Source organism: Ranitomeya variabilis, chromosome 3, assembly GCF_051348905.1.
Source record: "Ranitomeya variabilis isolate aRanVar5 chromosome 3, aRanVar5.hap1, whole genome shotgun sequence".
Taxonomy (NCBI): Eukaryota; Metazoa; Chordata; class Amphibia; order Anura; family Dendrobatidae; genus Ranitomeya; species Ranitomeya variabilis.
This window is the reverse complement of record NC_135234.1, coordinates 36646416-36672186: the sequence shown is the minus strand read 5'-3', so window position 1 is coordinate 36672186 and position 25771 is coordinate 36646416. Positions and strand designations below refer to the sequence as shown.

Sequence of the window (25771 nt, the reverse complement as noted above, 5' to 3'; positions counted from 1 at the left end):
AGTACTCTGGCAGCTATGATCTCAGCTTAAGGGTATGTGCCCACTATCTGGTACTGGCAGCGCTTTGGACGCTGCGTCCAAAGCGCTGCCGTCTATTGAATGCAGATGAATCCGCATGTGTCACTGGACTGTGCGGACTCACCGCGCACAATACACTGTATGGGTGAAATTGACATGTTGCGGTTTGGAGAGACACCACATGACCATATCTGCGGGTGATCTGCAGGCACATTCCTTGAAATCCCATTCACTATGCTGTAACGTGTGGACGCTGTACAAGTACAGAGCGATTACTGACCGTGTGCACCTACCCTAATTGAGAGGCTACACAGGAGAAAACTGGTGAGCATGCAGGAGTCCTATAATAACCAGGAGTGGTGTCATTCCTCTTGGACACGCCAAACAGCTAATTCCGAAAAGTTACTATACTTAAGGTACGGATAGTCTTTAATATTTAGGTTCCTGATAGTTTTTAGCTTTTCAAGACCAGTTTTATCTTAATTTATGCTCCTTGATCCAAAAAAACCCTGGAGGAATCCATAATAAGGCCATGTTCCTATATGGTTCAACGAGCAGGACAATGGATTTTGGCATCTTGGTGGCTCAAACAGATGCACGGATATAAAGAAAGGCGGCCCCTCGCTCTGCTTTGTGACACCAGTGCTTGAGGAAGACCCTCTTTTCAGTAATTGGGCATCTCCCTCCTACCCTCTGTAGCCGACGCTGCAGTTTAGCGTGCCCACTCATGTGAAGGACCCCCTATCCTCACGGTATGACCCATGTCAAGTGGCACTCCGCAGTGTTCCTCTGTTGATCGCTAGTACATAACAAGTTAATTCTGCCTGCTGAAATCCTCGAATATCCAGACAACGAACAAACACACAAAACAGCACATTTTGTTCCGTAGTTATTTTTGGTGCATAAAACGCAGAACAATCTACCAGTTGCTAGGTGACCGCGGGATCGGAGGATGCAGCTATCGAGCGCGGAACGGATGGATGATGCACTCTAGTGTATCCACAGGTGATAAAACCCGGACTGATCCATCACCATAGTGGGTGCCTTATCATAGTGAGATGGCCGGTCACATAGCAAGGCAAGAGCAACGTGACCTCATAAACCCCCTCACCCACCAAAGAATATATATAACCTCTTCCATGCCCCCTGAGTGGGCTTTTGGACATTTGGGCTCTATCAGAGGAAACCTTATGATGTCGCACAGTAGAAACCTTTTTCCAAAAATGTTTTGGTTGTCTTCAGCGACATGGTGTTTCGGGGTATTGTTGTTCCTCATCAATGCAAAGTATGAGAACTGATTGATCTCATACATTGCACTGACGAGGGGCAACACCCCGAAACAGTGTTGGCAAATTGAGATTCTGATTTGGCTTTTATCCGGTCATATTGCAAGGCTCGTTAAAGGGTCAATAGTGACTTGTAGGATCGCCACTTCCAACAGGTGGTGCCATAGAGTTCAAGTCCTTTTCTCTCTGAAGAGGCAATTTCCATATCTTGGCAAACCAATTCAAGACTGTAAGTATGGACCAACGCCTCCTCACCTTCCACCCGGTCTCCCCCCCCCCTTTTAAATTTTTTTCTTTTAACACTTGTTTTATAATACTAGTACAATGTCCGTTGTCCTGCTTGACTTGCTTATTTATGTAGTAGGTGTCTCTTGTGATGGTGCTAATAAATTGAACCATAAACTCAAACGTGACCCCTTAAAGGAGAATACAATAGGTGATGTCACAGCTCACCTCCTCCTCCTGTACAATGACTGATAACACCTCTATATACAGTAGATAACACAGGATCCACCGTTCACAATAGGTGATGTCACAGCTCACCTCCTCCTCCTGTACAATGACTGATAACACCTCTATATAGAGTAGATAACACAGGATCCACCATTCACAATTGGTGATGTCACAGCTCACCTCCTCCTGTACAATAATTTTTGCCCTGATGAGAGCTTCTTCATTAAGCTCATTAGGTTTGGAGTCCTTTTATTACGACTAATGTTCTAAGTAGGAGTCTAGTATTGGACCTAGTGTCCAGTGTGAAAATTGCAAGGTGTTTTTATTTGTAAAAAAAGACAAAAAAAACCAAGACATCCCTGATTTAGACCAGATTATCTGATGACATTCTCTTTACTGAGCCGTTACTACTGCAGTACTAGTTTTGTTTGTTTGTTTTTTTGTAAAGAAAGAAAAAAAAAAAAAACACCAAGGGGCTCCACATCCTGTACATGGCTCTTCTGTTATCCTGGCTCATTTACTTGTTGTTGGTTTCTTTGCCATAATATTTGAAATGACAGTAATTTTGGTTTTTTTTCCTTGCGATACCACAAACATAACAACTTTTCTTGTAACTAAACCTGAACTATGCAGATCTCCAAATTTTGGCATTAGGACGGTTGTTGCCCTGTTAGTGACGCCCAGGATTAAAATTGTATCTAAATGCAAGAAAATCTCTTAATGTGTTTGAAAATTGATATTAGATGTTCCTTACTTTATTTTATTTATTTTTTTTTTAATTAGTTTTGTTTTAATAATTTTCCTCCCGGCGGCCTGGTTTGTAGAAACTTGGCCAAAATAGGAAAATAGAAGAACCTCATCTATACAAATCATTAACGCTTCGCCTACCGGGCAAATAAAGTCTCAGACAAATCACGCAATCAAAAATGTATGTGGTATGGTTACAAAATAACAAATAAAAAAAGGCCGATTCTCTGCCAGACTTCAAACACAACTGACATTGTGGTGTGTAGTGGGAAAATCGTATCGGACCTGTCACCAAATACTCAGTAGGATTTTTGCCCACTGCCCCTTCAGGGTTTCTTTCTGCCACTATGTAACCAACGCTTTAATGGGGGTCACATTTTCGGGTCTGTATTATGGCCATAAATCTGCATTAGTTTTAGCTCTATCTTTTATAGTAAGTTTTTCTGATTAGCAGATGGTGACTCCAGCATTGCAGACACTGATGCGGCCATACTTATTGGCGAGCTGTTGGCTTCGCCTCGGCCCGGGTATTGTTATAGAACGAGTCTGTACATGCTGAATTTTTTCCACCTGCAGGATGGGAAGTGTAGGAGTCACCAGGAGGCGTGAAGAGCGTCCATGTGTCTCCCTCCCGTAGGCTCTGATACATTACACAGCACTCATCAATGATTTATTAGGTTTTTTCCACTTTTTTTTTTTTTCTTCATTTACGGTATATTTTTTCTTTTTCTCGCTCTCTGCTCATTATCGTTAACATTGCTCTCTCGCTTTCTGCACCTACTTATTACAGGGGTCAGATCTTCACCTGTACGCTTCGTTGATCCTATTATTCTCTAGTTTGGAATGGTTTTCCTCTGACTCCAGCCTTCCTGCAGTATTTCCTACTCCAGTCATTTCCTGGGGCTGGTAATAATAAACCTCTCAATGCCTTTAAAGTTGAGATAGATATATAGATATATATAGCCTTGAGAAAGGCTCAGTGTGAGCCGAAATGTCGAATAGAGATGTGGGTCTGAAATAAACGTCACAACTTTTTCACTTTTCCAAGAATTGGAGTGCTGCCTTCCTTTTTTCGCTTGGTATGGTATTTGGGTGGATGAGTGGACCGTCCTGCCCAGGAGGCTTGGCACCCATTGGTGAGCTTGTGCTGTTATATATACAGTGGGGCAAAAAAGTATTTAGTCAGTCAGCAATAGTGCAAGTTCCACCACTTCAAAAGATGAGAGGCGTCTGTAATTTACATCATAGGTAGACCTCAACTATGGGAGACAAACTGAGAAAAAAAAAATCCAGACAATCACATTGTCTGTTTTTTTTTATCATTTTATTTGCATTTTATGGTGGAAAATGAGTATTTGGTCAGAAACAAACAATCAAGATTTCTGGCTCTCACAGACCTGTAACTTCTTCTTTAAGAGTCTCCTCTTTCCTCCACTCATTACCTGTAGTAATGGCACCTGTTTAAACTTATCAGTATAAAAAGACACCTGTGCACACCCTCAAACAGTCTGACTCCAAACTCCACTATGGTGAAGACCAAAGAGCTGGCAAAGGACACCAGAAACAAAATTGTAGCCCTGCATCAGGCTGGGAAGACTGAATCTGCAATAGCCAACCAGCTTGGAGTGAAGAAATCAACAGTGGGAGCAATAATTAGAAAATGGAAGACCTACAAGACCACTGATAATCTCCCTCGATCTGGGGCTCCACGCAAAATCCCACCCCGTGGGGTCAGAATGATCACAACAACGGTGAGCAAAAATCCCAGAACCACGCGGGGGGACCTAGTGAATGAACTGCAGAGAGCTGGGACCAATGTAACAAGGCCTACCATAAGTAACACTACGCCACCATGGACTCAGATCCTACAGTGCCAGACGTGTCCCACTGCTTAAGCCAGTACATGTCCGGGCCCGTCTGAAGTTTGCTAGAGAGCATTTGGATGATCCAGAGGAGTTTTGGGAGAATGTCCTATGGTCTGATGAAACCAAACTGGAACTGTTTGGTAGAAACACAACTTGTCGTGTTTGGAGGAAAAAGAATACTGAGTTGCATCCATCAAACACCATACCTACTGTAAAGCATGGTGGTGGAAACATCATGCTTTGGAGCTGTTTCTCTGCAAAGGGGCCAGGACGACTGATCCAGGTACATGAAAGAATGAATGGGGCCATGTATCGTGAGATTTTGAGTGCAAACCTCCTTCCATCAGCAAGGGCATTGAAGATGAAACGTGGCTGGGTCTTTCAACATGACAATGATCCAAAGCACACCACCAGGGCAACGAAGGAGTGGCTTCGTAAGAAGCATTTCAAGGTCCTGGAGTGGCCTAGCCAGTCTCCAGATCTCAACCCTATAGAAAACCTTTGGAGGGAGTTGAAAGTCCGTGTTGCCAAGCGAAAAGCCAAAAACATCACTGCTCTAGAGGAGATCTGCATGGAGGAATGGGCCAACATACCAACAACAGTGTGTGGCAACCTTGTGAAGACTTACAGAAAACGTTTGACCTCTGTCATTGCCAACAAAGGATATATTACAAAGTATTGAGATGAAATTTTGTTTCTGACCAAATACTTATTTTTCACCATAAAATGCAAATAAAATGATAAAAAAAGAGACAATGTGATTGTCTGGCTTTTTTTTTTCTCAGTTTGTCTCCCATAGTTGAGGTCTACCTATGATGTAAATTACAGACGCCTCTCATCTTTTGAAGTGGTGGAACTTGCACTATTGCTGACTGACTAAATACTTTTTTGCCCCACTGTATGTGTGTGTGTGTGTGTATATATATGTATGTATATATATATATATGTGTATATATATATATATATATATATATATATATATATATATATTTTTTTTTTTTCTTTCACACCCATTAAGTCCAACCTCTCTCCACCAGACACACTATCTATTACTAGATGATTTATAACCCATAATGCCGTTTGTTAGGGAGGCACCTGGCTGGCAGCGTAGCTACTGGGGGGGCAGAGGGTGCGGCCGTCCCGGTACCTGCGCTCTGATGGGCCCACCCAGAGCTACGCTACTTTTCACTGTATTGGCGTAAGCAGCACTCTGATACAGTTAAATTTTGTGGCAGAGAAGGCAGACACCATCTCCCTGCATTGCTACAATAGGGCCCGTGAGCCAGGCGGGACCGGAGCCAGCGCAGGTGCAGGCCTCCTACTTGTCATCACAACTTCAACTGTGTCTGCAGCCTAGATGGCGCTACAGTTGAAATCAACAATGGAGGAAGTGTCAGCTGACGCTCCCTGCCCATCATTGCTCCTTGGTGTTTGACGTCACTACATGGTGCTCGTTGTAGAGGCCAAAGCAGTTTGGGAACAAGGCAAAGAGGTGAGTATTGCATTTTTTGGGGGAAACATTGTGGTTTTAAGAATACCATATGGAGGACTATGGGGTGATTATACTGTATTGACTAAGGGGTGCATTATACTATACAGAGGACCATGAGGTGCAGTATGCTGTATGGACCATGGGGTGCATTATACTATACAGAGGACCATTAAGTGCATTATGTTGTCGATTATGGGGTGCATTATGTTGTGTGGACTATGGGGTGCATTATGCTGTGTGGACTATGGGGTGCATTATACTATACAGAGGACATGGGGTGCTCGATACTATACTGAGGACTATGGGGTGCCTGATACTATACAGAGGACATGGGGTGCAGTGTGCTGTATGGACCATGGGGTGCATTATACTGTACAGAGGACCATGAAGTGCATTATGTTGTGTAGATTATGGGGTGCATTATATTGTGTGGATTATGGGGTGCATTATGTTGTGTGGACTATGGGGTGCATTCTATACAGACGACTATGGGGTCCATTATACTATTCAGAGGACTAAGGGGTGCATTATACTATACAGATGACTATGTGGTGCATTATTCTATACAGAGGACTGTGTTGCGCATTATTCTATACAGAGGACTATGCGGTGCATTCTATATAGAGGACTGTGTTGTGCATTATTCTATACAGAGGACTATGGGGTGCATTATACTATTCAGAGGACTATGGGGTGCATTATACTATTCAGAGGACTATGGTGCATTCTATATAGAGGACTATGGGGTGCATTATACTATACACAAGACTATGGTGTGTATTATTCTATATAGAGGACTATGGAGTGCATTATTCTATACAGAGGACTGTGGTGCATTATTCTATATAGAAGACTGGTGCATTATTTTATATAGAGGACTGTGGGGTGCATTATACTATACAGAGGACTATGGGGCGCTTTATTCTATACAGAGGTCTGTGGGATGCATTATACTATACAGAGGACCATGGGGTGCATTATACTATACAGAGGACCATGGGGTGCAGTGTGCTGTATGGACCATGGGGTGCATTATACTATACAGAGGATCATTAAGTGCATTGTGTGGACTATGGGGTGCTTTATTCTATACAGACGACTATGGGGTCTATTATACTATTCAGAGGACTATGGGGTGCATTATTCTATACAGAGGACTGAGGCGCATTCTACACAGACTGTGGGATGCATTATACTATATTCAAGAAACTATAGTGTGAAGAGTTGTGGGACCGATATACTGTATGTAGGCCCATTATATTGCACGGTTACAGTTGGATTATATGGTGTTGGAGACACAGGAATCTGCTCAGTATTGGGGTATCGGCAGGATAAGGAGTAAATTGTGGATAGGTTGGAATGGTGTCAAAAATGTGATGAGACAAATTTATCTTCGTTGTAGACTCTGCAGAGTGGCTGGAAAAGTTGTCAGTCTCAGCCAGATGGAAAAGACAGGAAAAGTGATTGACTCCACTAGAAATAATGTTATCAGTGTTGGTTTATTATATATGCAGAATAAACCATGACGGAGTAAAAATAAACACGGCCGTTTGGGCAAAAATAGGAAAACAAAACAAAGTTATAACACAAAGCACAGTACTTTGTGGTAGAGGGGATCCATCTGCTCAGGGTTAGCACAAACACGAACACTTCTCTGGAGTTGGCTTCTCCAGACACGCTGAACACTGTCTCAGGAGGCGACTATTTAAACCCCAGACAACCCCAGACTATACCCTGGGGTGGAGCTAAGGTGGGCAACCTTCTACCCGCTTTATAGCTGTCCACAAAAACCAGCCCTTAAAATGGCTGATTAAAGCCTCTCAGCACAGTGTGCTGGAGCAAACTTATGGGGTTCAAATCACTGAAGCTAATGCCCTCAGTGACGTGTATCTCCAAGCTAGTACTTTGCCAGTGTCTTAGTCACAGGGCCCACTAAGAAGATTGGCCCTCCCCCCCCCCCCCACCTCCCTGAACTAAACCCCTTGCTATGCCTCTGCATCCAGTGCTCTTTTAAAAGCTGTTCTAGTGTCGGCCATTACTACCTCTTGCAGTCAAGCATTCCACAGTTTGACCGCTCGAACTGTAAAGAACCCTTTCCTTTTAACTGCCGTTTTTAGGAAGGGTTCTTTACAGTTAGAGCAGTCAAGCTGTGGAATGCCTGACTGCAAGAGATGTCAATGTGAGACACTTTGCAAAAAAAGCATCCAAACCTTTTTCTAAATGAATAGCATTGTGGATTATAAATAATTTTGAAATGTTCATATGGTGAGAAGTCTCTGTAGTAAGAAAAACTTAACTGCGGCCCCATAGTCCTATGTACTTTGCGGCTGGTAATGGGCGGATGTGTGACTGGTTGCTAGGGTTGATGGGGCGCCTGTGTACAGGTCCTTCTCAAAAAATTAGCATATAGTGTTAAATTTCATTATTTACCATAATGTAATGATTACAATTAAACTTTCATATATTATAGATTCATTATCCACCAACTGAAATTTGTCAGGTCTTTTATTGTTTTAATACTGATGATTTTGGCATACAACTCCTGATAACCAAAAAAAACCTGTCTCAATAAATTAGCATATTAAGAAAAGGTTCTCTAAATGACCTATTACCCTAATCTTATGAATCAACTAATTAACTCTAAACACATGCAAAAGATACCTGAGGCTTTTAAAAACTCCCTGCCTGGTTCATTACTCAAAACCCCCATCATGGGTAAGACTAGCGACCTGACAGATGTCAAGAAGGCCATCATTGACACCCTCAAGCAAGAGGGTAAGACCCAGAAAGAAATTTCTCAACAAATAGGCTGTTCCCAGAGTGCTGTATCAAGGCACCTCAATGGTAAGTCTGTTGGAAGGAAACAATGTGGCAGAAAACGCTGTACAACGAGAAGAGGTGACCGGACCCTGAGGAAGATTGTGGAGAAGGACCGATTCCAGACCTTGGGGAACCTGAGGAAGCAGTGGACTGAGTCTGGTGTGGAAACATCCAGAGCCACCGTGCACAGGCGTGTGCAGGAAATGGGCTACAGGTGCCGCATTCCCCAGGTAAAGCCACTTTTGAACCATAAACAGCGGCAGAAGAGCCTGACCTGGGCTACAGAGAAGCATGAAAGCAAATTTTGCATGTCATTCGGAAATCAAGGTGCCAGAGTCTGGAGGAAGACTGGGGAGAAGGAAATGCCAAAATGCCTGAAGTCCAGTGTCAAGTACCCACAGTCAGTGATGGTGTGGGGTGCCATGTCAGCTGCTGGTGTTGGTCCACTGTGTTTCATCAAGGGCAGGGTCAATGCAGCTAGCTATCAGGAGATTTTGGAGCACTTCATGCTTCCATCGGCTGAAATGCTTTATGGAGATGAAGATTTCCTTTTTTCAGCACGACCTGGCACCTGCTCACAGTGCCAAAACCACTGGTAAATGGTTTACTGTCCATGGTATTACTGTGCTCAATTGGCCTGCCAACTCTCCTGACCTGAACCCCATAGAGAATCTGTAGGATATTGTGAAGAGAAAGTTGAGACACTCAAGACCCAACACTCTGGATGAGCTTAAGGCTGCTATTGAAGCATCCTGGGCCTCCATAACATCTCAGCAGTGTCACAGGCTGATTGCCTCCATGCCACGCCGCATTGAAGCAGTCATTTCTGCCAAAGGATTCCCGACCAAGTATTGAGTGCATAACTGAACATTATTATTTGATGGGTTTTTTGTTTGGTATTAAAAAACACTTTTATTTGATTGGCCGGGTGAAATATGCTAATTTATTGAGACAGGTTTTTTGGGTTATCAGGAGTTGTATGCCAAAATCATCAGTATTAAAACAATAAAAGACCTGACAAATTTCAGTTGGTGGATAATGAATCTATAATATATGAAAGTTTAATTGTAATCATTACATTATGGTAAATAATGAAATTTAACACTATATGCTAATTTTTTGAGAAGGACCTGTATGTGCCTGGCTTTTGGTCTGCGATGTTGGACTGAAAATCTCCTAAACATGTTAAAAAGCTCGTTTATTCCGCTTCTTCCTCCTGGGTTTGGTTGATGTCTCTGCCTCCGGACCCCCAGGGATCATACATTTATCATCTACCTTATGGATAGTTGATAAATGTTTATGGGACAACCCCTTTAGGCTTCTTTGGGGCACGGTGTCCATTTTTGTCCTGTTCCCGTATGGTATAAGCCAGTGGTGATGTCTGCTGTCTTTCACATGATGGGAGCCCGGCTTTGTGTGTGGGAACCTGGATACCTGATCTGGGGCGGGAGAGGACGGAGCCTCCACAGGAGGTATTGTGTTCATATGCAGATTCTCAGAGGTGAAACTCCGCTCAGGTCTGTACTTGTCCCTTCCGAGAAAGACAATGAATGATTGCACGTCACTCATACAGATCAGCGTGCAGTCCGTACAGAGCGCACACCCTGCTCGGAAAATGTGGTCATCGCCCTGCATGCTTAGGTTTCCATCTCTGCCATTCCCCATCTACTGTTCCTTTATTATCTTGTGATGCTATAAGGTCCGTACACCCCTCTAACAATGGCGGAGAGGATGCAGAGCAGTCGTATGCAGCTGCTGCCATGGAAAGTGCATCCCAGCGGCTCCTGTTTTCCCCTATGGGGAGGGCAGAATATTTAGAACTATGGAGAGTTGTGCGTCACTCCTGGATCCAGAGTGAAGTCCTGATAGTAGGGGAGACGGGTGCAGAGGAGGAAGGCTGCCGCGGTGCCGCGTGTCTGATGGGCTCGCTCCAGAGACTTGTGATTACTGATGGGGCTGCCGGGAATTAGAGATGAACTAAACCTCCATCTGTAACCAACACACGGCATCTAATAAATGGGGTACAAAAGGACTCCTTAGGTAGAAATGCCCCCCGAGCCGTGGCTGCTGGTTCGCCATTGTGGGAGGACGTTTGTGGTTTTCCAGATGTTTGCAGCTGATACTTTTTTTTTTTTTTTTTTTGGCTTCAAAATTTTGGGCAAACGTTCTCCAGTCCTACCCCAGGAGTTGTGTATACGTATGTTTTTGCACCATTTGGCAAATTGCAGCAATTTTGTTTCAAAAAGTTACAAAACCTTTTCAAGACAATTAAAAGCTGTTTGTTTTTTTTTAAATATTATTTTGCACAAATTCTACACCTGCGTGCGACATTTTTGAAGAATTTGGCCACAAAAAAATCAAATACCACTTTTTTTTTTTTTTTTTTTATAAGTTTAAATGATTAATGGGACCCTTTATTTTTCCTTTTTAAAGGGGTTGTCAAGACTGCAGTCAGTCACTGACTGAAGATTTGTGAATCCTCATCTCGCGCAGTGTGCACACTGGTCCCATAAATTGACTGACTGCAGACTTGAGCCCCAAGCCTGGACAACCCCTTTAAGTATTCTGCCCTGCTGTTCTTAATCGCAAAACTTTTCATCTGCCCATACATACAGGAATAAAGATGGCCAAACCCACCATCTTTGACTATTGATTGAATGGGTTGAGGATCTCCTGACCATGTCCATGTCTGATACCAGAAGGATGGCTTATATTTTGCTGTGTCTTTCTGGGTGCGGGAGGCCAGCCTCCTCCACAAGTGTCTGGCATTTGCCCATACTTTATTTCAGTTAGAGGAACGGAATTAACACTACGTCTCCCGATGGGTTTATCTGAATGACTTTCCCCAACAGCTATCGACTGTATGATCAACCGCGTAGCATAAATGATGTGTTTTTTTTTGTGTTTTTTTTTAATATATATACAGTGGTGGAAAACTTCTCGGGAGTTGTATAAAATTAGAAGGAAAAAAGTGTCAAACAGCTCCACCCTCAACCAGAGGTGTTATCTGGTATTGCAGCTTAATTGATAATTTAGTGTCCGGGGCTGTAATGAGCGTTCTGCTGATACTTTATGAATGCCCACAGTTACCGGGCACTGCCAGCTGTAAGTTTGCCTTCTGTGCAGTGGTTTTCCTTGCTGGCATCATTACTGCACAGATTTGTGCTGAGAGGCGGCATCTTCATATATTCCTCCCTGTATTTGACAGTCCCAGCATTACTTTGTGATTGTCATGTTGATTTGCCATGGAGGTGGTGGTGGTTCTCTGTAATCCAGGGGCAAAAAGATAGAATGGAGGGTGACCGGCCATCTGAGGGTCTACAGCACTTGGGGGGCCTTGGGAGTGGTAAGAATATTATTGGTCTCTATGAACAGTCTGGCATATTCGCCATCTTCATGAGGTCCTCAAGGGGATGTGACCATGGCTAGATATGGGGTAGGGAAGCGAGGCAGGTCTGTCGGGGGCACTCGCTGCTGGTGGGATCCGGATAACGAAGTTCTGCCTTGAGGGGCATTGCACAAACACTGTCCTACATGTCTGTATTAATGTGCCCCCATAAATACAGGAATATTGTGTTGTCGCCCTACTAGACTCCATATATATGCTAAATTATGGTGCGTAAGACCCCGGCTACGTAGGACCTACTAGATGTAGATGGGTGACTAGAACCCAGTAATTGGGTTCTGCACAGTTTAAAGGTCTTCACATCTGACACTTGGGGCATATCCACAGGTTTTGGGTGTGAGAGGAGTCCCGCTTTTCATACGTGGCCCCATCACCCTTTCTCACTTGCTGAGTTGACCGCCTACGGGTATGTGCACACATTGCGGATTCTGCTGCGGATTTTTCCACAGCGGATTTGGAAAATCCGCAGTGCAAAACCACTGCGGCTTTCACTGCAGATTTTATAGCGGTTTCTTCTGCGGATTCCTCTGCGGGTTTTCAACTGCACTTTCCTATTGGTGCATGTTGGAAACCGCTGCGGAATCCGCAGAAAGAATTGACATGCTGCGGAAAATAATCCGCTGCGTTTCCGCGCGGATTTTTCCGCAGCATGTGCACAGCGTTTTTTTTTTTTTTCCCATAGGTTTACATGGTACTGTAAACTTTGGGAAAACTGCTGCGGATCAGCAGCGTCAAATCCGTTGCGGATCCGCAGCAAAATCCGCAGCGTGTGCACATACCCTACACGGCTCTTTCCATTTACTTCCCTGAGCCTTCTGGAAATGGTTGAGACAAAGTAAAAGGACATCCCAAAGTCTTCTTTTACTTCTGCTTCCTATAGATCTCAAACCATTTCAGAGGATCATTTCGCTTGTTATCCTGAATCGCTCACGTTTCTGATCATGGTTTTGGAAATGGTGGCTCAGTGGTTAGCATGGTGGTCTTCTTCCTTGGGTTATAATCCCAAGTGCAACATCTGCAAGGAGTTGGCATGTTCTCTCCTTTTGTGAGTTTCCGCCTGGTTCTTTCCACTCTCCAAAGACATACCGGTAGGGATTGTGATTCCCAGTGGGGGCAGCGATGAGAACTGTAAAACTGGCGAATATGATGGCGATTATATAAGGGAGTAAAATAAATAATAAACCCTAAGTCTGATTAATTGGATGTGGAGTTGTAATCTGGGGGTAAAATAGTGAATTGTGTCCAGTTCTAATATTAAGGGGTCTGTAATGAGCCCCCTTTTTCCCTCGGCCGGTGGTGGGAGAGGGGGTCACTCTTTCATTCCTTGGCTACCTGTGTTCCCTCCTTTTCTGGGTTTTGTGTTAGTTGCACATTTGTGGCTTCCATTAGCCGTGGCCCTCAGGCACTCAGATGGAGCAGCATGGGGCCGGCACTAGCCCCAGGTTCCCACAAGCCGGCCTTGTGTAGTGTGACTAAATACCAAAAGGCTAAAAAGGAAGAAGGAGGTTACAGAGAGGAGGAAGAAAAGCAGAATCTGCTCCCTACACGCCCAAATGGCCGGTGTCATCTTCACATGAAGCCTGGTGATCCACCCACATGCCTGGAGCCAGCACATTGATCTGCGGAGAGAGTGGAGGCTTCTCACTTGTGAGGCTGAGGAGCATGTGGAAGCGGCTGAGGAGGAGCGCAGGGCGACACAATGGGTGAGCTGATGGCACAGATGTGTACTCTATGCTCTCACTGTATGGCACTATATGACCACTGTGCAGTGGGGAGACGCCGGGGCTCCATGCGGAGTCTCCGCTCCAGGAACTTTACAGAACTTCTCCCCATGTGTCCTCTCTGCATCACTGTATATACTGCAGGTATATAGCTTTATATGCGGTATATACTGCAGGTATATAGCTTTATATGCGGTATATCCTGGTACACGGGGAGCAGATCGCAGACTATTGTAGCTCTGCTACATCTGTATGATCGCACCGTACTGTCTTCTGATTGTTTCGTTTCTACAGGACTTGTTGGAATAGTTACCTGCAGTGCTATGGTTATGTAACCACGTGAGCTCTGCTACATCCCCGTATGATGATATCGAGGGACGAGTGTGTTATCTAGGTCATAATAACACTACCATAACACCAACACCGCCCCAGCCCGTCAGTCTTTAGTTTTGGTCTTGGAGCAGATTTTCAGTCCCACGCTCACTTAGAAAACTTTTATTAAAGTTTTTATTAAGTTGAAGAAGTTTCAAACTTTCTGGCCGCGTTCTGCGCCTCTTGTCGGCTGTTTGCCTTTGTTTTTTGAGAAGATTTTGATCTTTTGAGTTCCCTATTTACAGCTAGAGGTGGTGCATATTGTGCATCCTGCTGTATTGTCGCCTTTGTCATCGGCTTATTGTTTATTTATTAAACTTCTTTTTTTTTTTTATGCTGCTCATAATTGTCCGGTAATATAAATGGTCGCAATTAATGGATTAGTGTCTCCCCTGTATATGGCCTGGTAACTAATGCGAGGGTCGTCGCTCTTCAACACCCACATGGCGGTGTGCTGCATACAGTCCTTTAACTTACACGACCATATACCTATATTCTTTGCAATATTTTGGATTTATTTCTTCTTTTTGTGTTCTTCAACTGGTGGCTCTCCAACAGTGGAAAAACTACAACTCCCAGCATGCTCAGACAGGTTGGAAGGAGTTGCAGTTTTGCCGCAGCTTGGAGGACCACCGTTGGTGACCAAGGATCTACTGTAGATAAATGCAAAGACCCATAAATCGCAGGGGCCGGTTTCTTGGTCTAGTGGTAATAATGAGGGGGTATAGATTTAGGAAATCCCTGCGGGTCACTGCGTGTCGTTATGTGACTCATCGATTGTGGTTTTATTCTTTGGATGGACAACTGTTTACATTGGCCAGACTGACTTTTTTATATATATATAATATTTTATTTTAATTTTATTTATTTATTTTTTCTTCTTTTATAATATAGAAGGTTAAATAACTTTGTTGCAAAAACAAATCTGGAGGAAATCTGTGCTGATTAAGTTGGGTCTTGACTTGTATTAATGGAATTTTTCTCCACTTTTTGGGTATCTTTTTATAGGCTTTTATTGTGCTTTTTTACTATGTTCATATTCTACCTTTATTTTTGCACTTATTTTGCTCTGTGGTTTAATGAAGCCTTTTACACACTTGTCATTAATATCACTTACAGGTCTGACAATAACTTTCCCATCTTTATGCTTTTGCAGTATTCCATTACACACAGGGGTAGATCAGTCGTAGGATGAATCCTCGTCTTGTTGGAGGTGACCTCTGCCGGGGTCTCTGGCAGCTCTTCCTCTTGTAGTTCATCTTTGTTAGGAATTTTCCTCCCCATCCCCCTCGCTGCTCTGGACAAGGTTTCTTCTCGGCTTTGAGGGTTTGACTCTAACTATGAAACCATATACTGTGAGAGAGGGACCAGTGCTCGTACTACATGTTCTGTTTAATCTTAAGTGTTTGGGCCATATGTCCTGCTTATTACATTTTGGAGCAATTTTTTGTTTTTTACTTTGATTTTTTTTATTTTATTTTTTGTTTAGTTTCTGTACACTTATGCAATTATATTACTTAAAACCAGTATAGGGGCTCTGATAATTCCGGCACTTGTTTCCAGTCCGGAAATAAAAATAAAATAAAATAATGTTGAATGTCACAAGATTCAGATGGAAATATGAGTCATTTGAAGACCGATATAAAATATTTGTAATTCTGCATAACTTATCTTTATTTTTCCAGAAGCCTTTATTCCTGGGATTTATACATTTTTCTATTTGGTAATTCTTCAGAATGAATGGATGATTTAGAGGGCATGGGTCAGTAGCATCAACCCCACCAAGTTGTCTGTATGGCCATGTAGATGGTAGGGCGTTAATAAAATGATACCTTGATATCTTCAATCCGATGTCTTGTGCCAGAGAAATCCACAGTTTTCTTAAAATGTAAATGAGTTAAGATCTATGGGCTGGACATAGATCTCCCTGGGAATCTGCCTCCAGAGCTTATTGTAAATGACAGGGGTCATACCAGTGTGAGACATGTAGATCAGGAGAGCGGACTGTCAGTCATTACATGTCTCACACTGGTAACGCCCCCTGACATTTGCAATAAGCTCTGGAGGCAGATTCCTGGGGAGATCTATGTCCGGCCCATAGATCCTAACATCTCATTTACATCTCATCATGAAGAACCTATATAATCTAAAGGCCCCATACTCTTTAAACTAAAGATGGCTGAAGCTGCCGTTATCAGATGGATTAGCCGATGGTCTGTATATGGCGGTCTTCCCACCCACCCCACAGATAAGTTTGTGGGAGAGAATCATTTGGTTGATTTTTAAGCTGATGACGGAGAGTTAGGTTGCTGACTTAGGAGTCTGGCTGCGGCTCTACCATGAGATGTGGAGCGCCCTGTCTCGCCCAGCGTTCCCGAGTATCGGTGAGTTGGGGGGGAGAGGGCTGTTAGACAAGAGATCATTTGGATGATGGCCATCTAATGTGCATCATCAATCATCACGGCCCTTTTGGTCCCGGTCTTGGGATTTTAGCAAATGTCTCTTGTTCCTTTTTCGTTTTCAAAAATGTAAAAAAAAAAATTCCAAAATGAAAGAAACTTGATGTTTTGCACCTTGGATCCTATTGTATCATGCAGCGATTTCTTATTACCGTAAATAGGACTGTGACTAGAGGATGATCCAAAAGGCAGTAATTAATTAAAAAGTCTATCTATATACTAAATTATTTATTTACAATTGCTTACTAAATGACAACACAATATGATAGAACCTTGGGTTATCGTTTATTTCATAGAGACCACTTCGTTACCACCCTGTTAAATGCAAAAGGTCACACAAGATGCCTTAATGTGGATCTCTGAAAGCAAAAAGGTTATAACCTCGGGTCTCCTGTATTTCCCTTGCCATATAAACAAGGCGTCCTTGTTACTTGGAGTTGGTGGAATGCGGCAGCGTGTTAGGACAGTGTCACACCAACACAGTTGCCCCTGCAATAACATAAAGGAATGGTTGAGGAAATATCTGTGTAATCTCTGTGACAGAACAGAGACTTGGGATAATGGATCAAACACAGCTGTTTTGCAACTTTTTTTGGTACATGAAATTCCATTTTTGGCAACTTGGTACAATGTTTTTTTTTGTTTTTTTGTTGTGCAACTATTTTTTGAAAGGGGGATCTGCTTATCCCATGAAGCCACAAATGAGAAATTTCTTACTGGTGGTCCACTTTTTCATGTCCATGGAAGCTCCTACTACTTGGCCATTAAAGAAAAGTTAGCTATAGGGTTTACGTCTCTTCTACCCTCTGTTAGGAGTTTAGGGGAGAAAGGCTACCGATGTGGTCAATGGGTTGAATCCAATCCAATATGTCCTTTTTTAAGTGCATGATTATTGTGAATGATTCCTAGGCACGCTCATCTAAATAGGTATGTAAATAGGCTGCCGATCAACTAATGAATGAGCAAAATCCTGGATATTTTTGTCTTGGTTTAAAAGATCATTATTTTCGGCAGCACATAATCCTGTGTAAACAGGACATGTGCTGCCGAGAACAATGGCAGCCTTTGCGCACTGATCGATCTACTACTGATCATTCTGTTCATATCTGAAGCGCGGAGTGATAAGTTATACAAGGCTAACAAATGGCCCCTGGTCTGTAAACATCTTGGCAGTCGCTGGTCATTTTCAGCCACCAATCCAGCTGTAGTTTTCCTTATTTGACTTCCGAAAACCTGTCTGCTGTCCTCCCTCATTGTAAAAGATTGGAAGTGATCTTCAAAGGCTTGTCAGATATGTGGTGGGAATGATCATAAATCCTCAGGAAGGTCTTTTTAGGGTGCGTTCACGTCAACGAGCATCTATCGAGCATATACTGTTCGGTCGATGCTGCCTTTACTGTCCTGTTTACACAAGCCGACTGATGGGAATAAAACGATCATTCTGTCGCTATACAGTATCATGTTATCGGCAGCACATCTCTTGTTCACACTTGCAGCTGATTAATGATGATTTTTATGCCGGCGTAAACATTCCGATCAGTCAACGAAGAAGCTTTTACACAGTCTGATCAGGCACAAGCATCCTAAGAAGCTTTACCAATTATCTGTCCATCTACTGTATCATCCTGGCTTTTGGAAATCGCAAATAAAGCTGATGACCTCCATCTCCCTTAACTCTCCCAGACATAGGAACTCTCATTTCAGCTTCACGCACCTTGATCCCTTTGAAGGAACCGTTGGCAGCGTCTTATCTTCCATAAACCAAAAGGCTCAGCCGTTGGCTTTCAATTGTTTCAATCCTTCTCTCGTCCGACAAGACTTCAGGCCCCCATACTGCCAACTTTAAGACTGTATCGGAGGTCATAACGCACAGTGACATCGTGATATGTTGACCAACTGAACTTTATTTGGCTGAAATCACAATGGATATAGCCAAGTGATTAGTACCCAAAACCTATTGATTGGGTCAACCCAATACCTCATCAGTGATGCATATTGCCAATTAGTTCTCGAGATCCCTTTTCTTGGCATGTGTGATGCATTGTCCTCTGCGGGGCGCCTTGTACTCCAGAGATAACATAACAATTTATCAGTCAGTGACTTTAATCTAGGCTAGAACGCGGATGGCATCAAAGACCACAAAAGGAGAGGATCCTGTCACTCCGACTCTTGGTCCCAGTAATGAGACAGTGATATGCGTCTCCGACAGACCTTGCCACATGACAACGCTTTTCTCATTTTCTTGGGTGATTAGCACATTTTTCTCCCAAGTAAGTGATGTCTTGACCTTGAAACCTTTCGCAAGGTCTTCAGATGAGAGATAAGAATGGTTATTAATGAATACCAGGCAACAATAATTGCTAAGAAAACCATTCAGATGGGAGCAGTCCTGACTTTGGCCTATGAAATAGTTTAATCACAGTTTCTTATTTTGTTCTAGGTCCCGCGAAGAATGACAAAAAAGATAAATTATTCATAACTTCTGGAATTTCACATGTTCGGTACTTAGAATTTTTTTTATAATGGCAGCTTCTTAAGTAGACTGTACATTTTAATGATGTGGAAATAGTACAGCAAATTCACGGGAACCTGTTAATTGTTCTTCAGACCCTTTAACTTTGTCTTCACTTGGTGTGTGAAAATCCAGAGAACGTTTTGAAAGACGTTCCAGTGTGGTTAACATGCAATTGTGACCTTATTGGGTTTTTGTCTAGAAATTCATGTGTAGATTTTTTTTTATCCCAAGTGGTCATATGATACTTAATGGTTAAAAGGGAGGCTTCTTCTATGTACAATTACTGAAGACAAGCTGATGGCCATGAGTTGTATCTCGAAGTTAAGTAACACTTGGACACAAGAATTGGGATGAAATTAAGTTTTAGACTTCAATGTGTATTTGCTTTCCTTGTGGTCATGTTGGGTCTTCCGCTGTAGATCTGGCCATGCACATGAGATGACTGTTGGCACAATGTTTGTTTCCACATCACCCTAAAAAAGGTCTCTGGCAACAAAAGGATCAGACATTGAAATACGAGCTGCCATATACTGTCTCGAAGGATAATCCTTATTCTTATTTGCACATTGTAACATAAGCAATGGAATCAAACTGAAAGGGATAAGATACAGATTAGACATTAGAAAATACTTTTTAAAAGGATGATCAATGAGTGGAACGGGCTGCCATGAGTGATGGTGAATTCTCCTTCATTGGAAGTCTTCAGAGGCTGGACAGACATCTGTCTGAGATGGTTTAGAGAATCCTGCATTGCACAGGGGTTGGACACTGACACTGGAGGTCCCTTCCAACTCTAACATTCTATGATTCTAAACACTTCTTTCCCCATCACTTGTTGGAGGAGAGTCTGGTGGTCCCTTTTCACATCAGATGGTCGGCAGGTATCATCTAATGTGTTTGGGGGAATGGGTGGTCCTTAAAAATAGACTTAGTGATTGGTTTTCCAGACCACACATGGGACTCGTGGAAACTGTGGTTCTTCATTTACAGGTTGGTGGTTAAGTCTTGGAGACTCCATTGTCTTGGAATGAGAAATACTGATTCCGAAATGGAGCTACTGTTGACCTTTTTTGAAGGCAGAATGGCTAACATTTTCATGTTGTAATGATCGAGGAGGCTTGAGCTGCATGTTCACACCTCACAAACTTGTTGCAGAAATGTTTGATTATTTATCTGATTGAGGCTTTGTAGAAATCGGTTCACTTGCTTATCTATGGAACAGATTTACAGTCCTAAGAATTTTTGCGACAGATCTACGGCATGGGATTTCACCCCATTGGCAAAGCCGGTGTTGGCTTACAGGGAGAGGTGGTATGAATATGATCGGTGATGACCTGTGTTCCTCCGGAGTGGGGGATCAGATCTGTGAACGTTGCTGCAGGCACCTGTGCTCATTATTGGATAAGCAGACACCTGGGAATGCCGGTAGATCTGCTGCTGCTGCTTCATCTATCGGTATCTACGCCCCAGGACTCCTCTTGGTGATGGATAGACTTGCTGACTGTGAGGCTGAGGTCACTTATTTTTCTTTCACCTGAAATATATTTTCTCACAGGTAAAACGCTGTAGGTTTAGCTCTGTTCCCATTGCACAATCATTGTTTTGCTTTTATAACTCAAATTTGGCTCCCCCCACGATATTCAACCTGAAATAGTCCTACACGAAGGATTGTCATCACATAAGGTTATATTTACACTGTTTTTTTGTTTCTTTTTTTTAATTTTTTTATGTAAATTTTTGAAGCAGAAACTTCAAAATTCACATGAAAAACCACTCCGGATTAATTTTGGTTATATTCGCACAAAGTCGATCTCATTGACCTATCCTGAGGTATAGGTCATCAGTATACAAGTCTGACAACACCGCCATGTCCAATCAAATTGTGTCAAGTTTTTGACTGCTCCCCCCACAGTTGGCCTTCAAGCTTTTGTAAATCTACAGCTTTGGCCGTTTCTTGAGCCACAAAATTTTTTTTTTATCTTCTCCGTAGTAAAGTAAGAAAAATGTAAGCTGTCGGCACAAATATTTTATCTCTTGGGAAAACGAAGAATTGGGTATGTTGAAATCCAGCATGCCAAACCTTCCTCACGGCCAACATCCACCCACAACACCATCCACCAACAGTAGTTGCATGGTTCCATACACAGGAGATAAATCGTGCAGGCAAATATTGGTAAGTTGAGCAAAATTTGGTGAGTACTTCTGTAGTTGGCGTTGGGTTTTCTGCTCTTGGTCTGTAGACAGATGGGAAGCATGGTGGCTCAGTGGTCAGCACTGTTGCTTTGGAGCGTTGTGATCCTGGGTTTAAATCCCACCAAGGACAGCATCTGCAAGGAGTTTGTATGTTCTCCCCGTGTTCCAGGTTCCTCCGGTTTCTTCCCACACTCCAATGACCTACTGATAGATAAAGTAATGTAGATTGTTGAGCCCCAATGGGGGACAGCGATGATTGTCTGTAAAGCGTTGCAGGAATATGCTGGTGCTACGCAAGCAATGTGTAGACACTGAGACATCACGAGACGTCTCATTTCTTGCGGCATGGAACTTCAGCACTTGTCTGGAGATGTCTGTGTCTCACACGGAATAACCCCGGTTTTGGCAGTGTCCCGTTTTGTTTACTTCTATCCATTGTGTACTTGCTATCATGTCTAGTTCTAGGAACAAGGCAAGGGCGGTAGGAAGAAGAGCCATCGCCTTTTAACTTACTCATAAAAGTGAGTTGCAGGCTTCATACTGGGAAGGCTGGAAGAACGGGCTGTGACTCAGAGGAAGCCAACTTTGTGCAATGTCTCCTGGTAGACGAAGTAAAGAAGTGCCCTGTGACTGCACCAGGCTTCGATCCTCTGCTCCGGTTATGTCCTGCTGCAGGGCACCAAACCTAAACCACATTATTTATTTCATTAGTGCACCTCGCCGGGCCTCTGGGGCGGCCTAGTACCCCCATTAGCATGACATGACACAAGGCTGGGAGGCTGCATTAAGAAAGGGCTACAAGTTGCCACATGCCGACTCTGTGACCTATCTTTGTATCCCTGGGTTGTGCCCGACAGACGGCTTTTCATTGACAATGCCAGCACCGCCAGCGATATCCAGAATCGCATTCACAGTGATTTGTGACTTACTAAAGCACACTTTCTAATCGACTGTGCGGCGTCCGCTTCTCATTGTGTTCCCGGCTCCTTTTTACTTTATGGATTAGTGCTGGAAGGAAGCGTCAAAACCTCTTTTGTTGTTCAGAGGAGTTTGTGTATGGTGGGAGGAATAAAGAGACTTTCTTCTTGTTTATACAGGACCAGCTTTTATATCGTAATTATATTTCACCCATTTTATATTTAACGTGTGAAAATCAGAGTTGTGACTAAGGTAGGGAAACCGTTCTGGATGATATGCCCTCTGCCATAGAATTGTGCACAAGCCGCGTTGCCCTGCCGGGCGAGGTGCGTTGCCCTGCCGGGCGAGGTGCGTTGCCCTGCCGGGCGAGGTGCGTTGCCCTGCCGGGCGAGGTGCGTTGCCCTGCCGGGCGAGGTGCGTTGCCCTGCCGGGCGAGGTGCGTTGCCCTGCCGGGCTAGTAAGCGACAGGTACACGGTTGACCTAGGACTGTCAGCCACAGTGAGCGAGTCTGGACACTGAACAAGGGCAACCATAATTAAATTGCTGATCTTTAGTTGACTGACATGTTGAACTTCTTTTCCTACCCAACAAAGTAATGTTCCTTGTCCTTTAGTCAGAGTAGGGACTGGCTACAATAACTACCCCTCTTCGGATGCAATTTTACTGAGCAATGTGTAATTCTTCATTTCCCCTCTGGAGGTGCTGTAGGGAAATTGCTCCCAGGACTCTTTGCCAGTATGCTGCCATTTTGGTCTGAATTAGTTGATCTTGTTTTCCGTGGGTCAAAATTTCAGTTTTTTCGTATGGTAAATTTACTCTTGGTACACCTGTAGAAGATAAAGATGAGTTAGGTGTGAAACTAGATAAACAGGAGGTGGCACTTCTATCGCCTGGGGTCCTCCTTGTATAGCTCTGTCCACATGGTATGTCTATTACGTGTACATATGGAGGCCTGCTCTACAGATCAGTATTGGTGTCGTGTCTCCATTATTGGTGTAAAGGGAATTCTATTTCAGTCCGGTTGTTTCTCCAAACAGAGTTTTATGTACGGTAATTTCGCTACAGCGGCAATGTTTGGCTAACACGGCGCCTGGTAGATTTAGGATAGCTTTAAAGGGCCAACACACATGCTATAGCGATCACTGTTTTTATATATTATGGGCTGTAACGCCCAGCCTCTTTACAGCCTCATAAATGGGCTAATTGTTCAGTATCAGGTCCTTGATGTCAACTAAAAAATAACAAAACAAAAAAACCTCCATTCAGGAAACATGCAGAGAAAACAAGTTTAACAGCTCTACAGTCCTGAATGCATCCAAGGGATCCGCGATCCTTATGGTGGCTGCAGTTTAGTTTTAGGGAAGCCATAGATATGGCACGTGTCTACCCCAGTTATCCAGATGCTCATAAAATCTAACATGTCTGATCCAGAATGTGAGACTTGCGTATTTTGGAGAATAGGTGTGTTTTAGGTAGGGGCTTTGTCTGCAATGGAGACCAGGAATTTGATTGACATGGCAATGGTCAAATGTGTGTGTTTGAGTGGAAGATCCTCTTTTAAAAAGATGTCCAGTTATTTATTTATTTATTTTTTGCAAAAAAAAAAAAGGCGCCATCCACCTGTCTACTTGTTTTGCAGCTAATCTCCAGTCACTTAATTGGGGCTAAGCTGCAGTCCGAGACCTCGTCACCTTGTCTGTTGTCCTAGACTGCACGCGCTGTCATGGCTGGCTGTTTGCCATACGGCCACCCCCGGTACCTGCGGTATTTTGCACTCACTTTCTGTATTTGGGTCAGTCCTGACTGCTCTTACTTAATGTCTTGTAATTGATCTTAATTAACTGTGTATTTTCAGACCTTAAATGACTAGTTAAGGTAAGAAAGTGATCCGCCTATTCTACTCGTAATTCATTGCAGGCTTGTCTAGATGAATGGTAGCGACATACTAACAGAGGTGCGATCACCTCCGTACGGCATGCCACTTTAGGCCAGAAGGGATTATTCCATCTGTAACTCCAGGACAAGTCTGTAGCTATTCGCTATAACCTTATTGCTTGAGCCGTGACCACAGCGATCGCCTTCACTTTCTGCTGTGTCATAGACAAGTCCGTCTCAAACTGAGGTTTTGCTAAATGTGCCAAACGTGTGCAGGTCAAGAAGTTGTAGGAACAGGTTAAAGATGCATCTAGTGTAAGTTCTTCTTTGGGCCACTGCCTTGTCTCTGAGCATTTCTTAAAAGGCTCCCTCACATTTTGTCTCGGAAATTTTAAAATGATTAAATTTACGAAGATATTTTTATGATGGCCTCCCCAGTTTCGGCTTGGGTTCTCTCCACTTGCGAGTTTGCTTTGACTTAAGCAGGGAGCTTCCTCCCTTTCACTCTTGTTTGGCATGAAACCAGCTCTGGTGGCTGCCGGGCTCAGTTTATTTGGTAAACCAGCCTCCTTCATCATCACGGCTGTCTCGCTTATCAAGCTAAGGCAACCAGCCTCCTTCATGCTTGTCATGGTTGGCTCCCTTTGCAGTGTCGGAATGAACAGCGTAGTGAAGCCGATCTATCATAATAAATTTTTATTAAGTTTAAAGACAAACCTAAAACTACTTTTGTATTTATTGAATCCCTTAAGGAAAAAGTGGTATTAATTTAGACTCCACACCATTTGCGGCCTTCTTGGGTGTCTCTAGGGGCTTCTTACCGCCTGAACCCCGATCCTAGTGCACCGAATTGGTCTGTTTACTTAGGCAGACTTCTGAACGTACAAGTCGATCGTTGATGATTTTTAATGGTCTGTTCACACTGCCTAATAAAAACTCAGTCCAGTGAAAGGAAATGAGCGTTCTTATGAATTCTTCTTTGCCCACACGTCCATGTGAAAAGCCTTGACTCGCTCCTCTTTTGTGAAGACTTTTTTTTTTTTTTTAAATTCACTATGCTAATTTATCTAATCACAATGACCACCTTGTCCATGACTTCAAGGTACTTAGAGGAGATAGCCGTAAGATGTTCCTCTATGTTAGACCTATGTAATGGTGGACAGACGGTCACAACTTTTCAGACCACCTTTATCTACTCTTCTTGCCTTCATCCATAAACCACCTTCTTGCCAATTTGCATCCAGAATTGGACTACACACTACCACGTTTGACAACTGCTCATAGACTTATACTCCACTGGGATTATTTCTTAACTTTTGCATGGTTTTTCTAAAGCACAAAATAACCTATATTATATTTGTGTTGCTCAATTTTGGTTTCTACTGTAGAGACTCTTGCTCAGTCACACTAATTTTGTAATGGTTCATCACTTGATCTGGAGTCCTAATTCAGACTCTCCATATTTTACAAAGACCAGGAGGAGTTCATAAGCCACCAGGGTCTCGAATCCATTCCTTATATAGGGCATGGACATGCCCTAATGTGATAGTACGTGTAAGGTTGAATTCAGCCGTCCTGTATGGACCGGCCACGGGTCTCCCGACCTGAATCCAATAGCCTGGTAAGACAT

General features: G+C 43.3%; 1 protein-coding gene across 4 annotated transcripts in view; it reads left to right on the top strand.

The window, feature by feature from the left end:
* The window catches only part of TIAM1 (TIAM Rac1 associated GEF 1), a 263811-nt gene that overhangs the window by 90751 nt on the left and 147289 nt on the right, over positions 1 to 25771 (top strand). Inside the window, exon 1 of one of the 4 annotated variants that reach the window (XM_077293965.1) lies at positions 13652 to 13790. The exons of the other annotated variants lie outside the window; for them this stretch is intronic. The gene's annotated coding sequence lies outside the window, so the exon portion shown is untranslated. Of the gene's footprint in view, positions 1 to 13651; positions 13791 to 25771 lie in introns of those variants that run through there. 4 annotated transcript variants of the gene reach the window in all.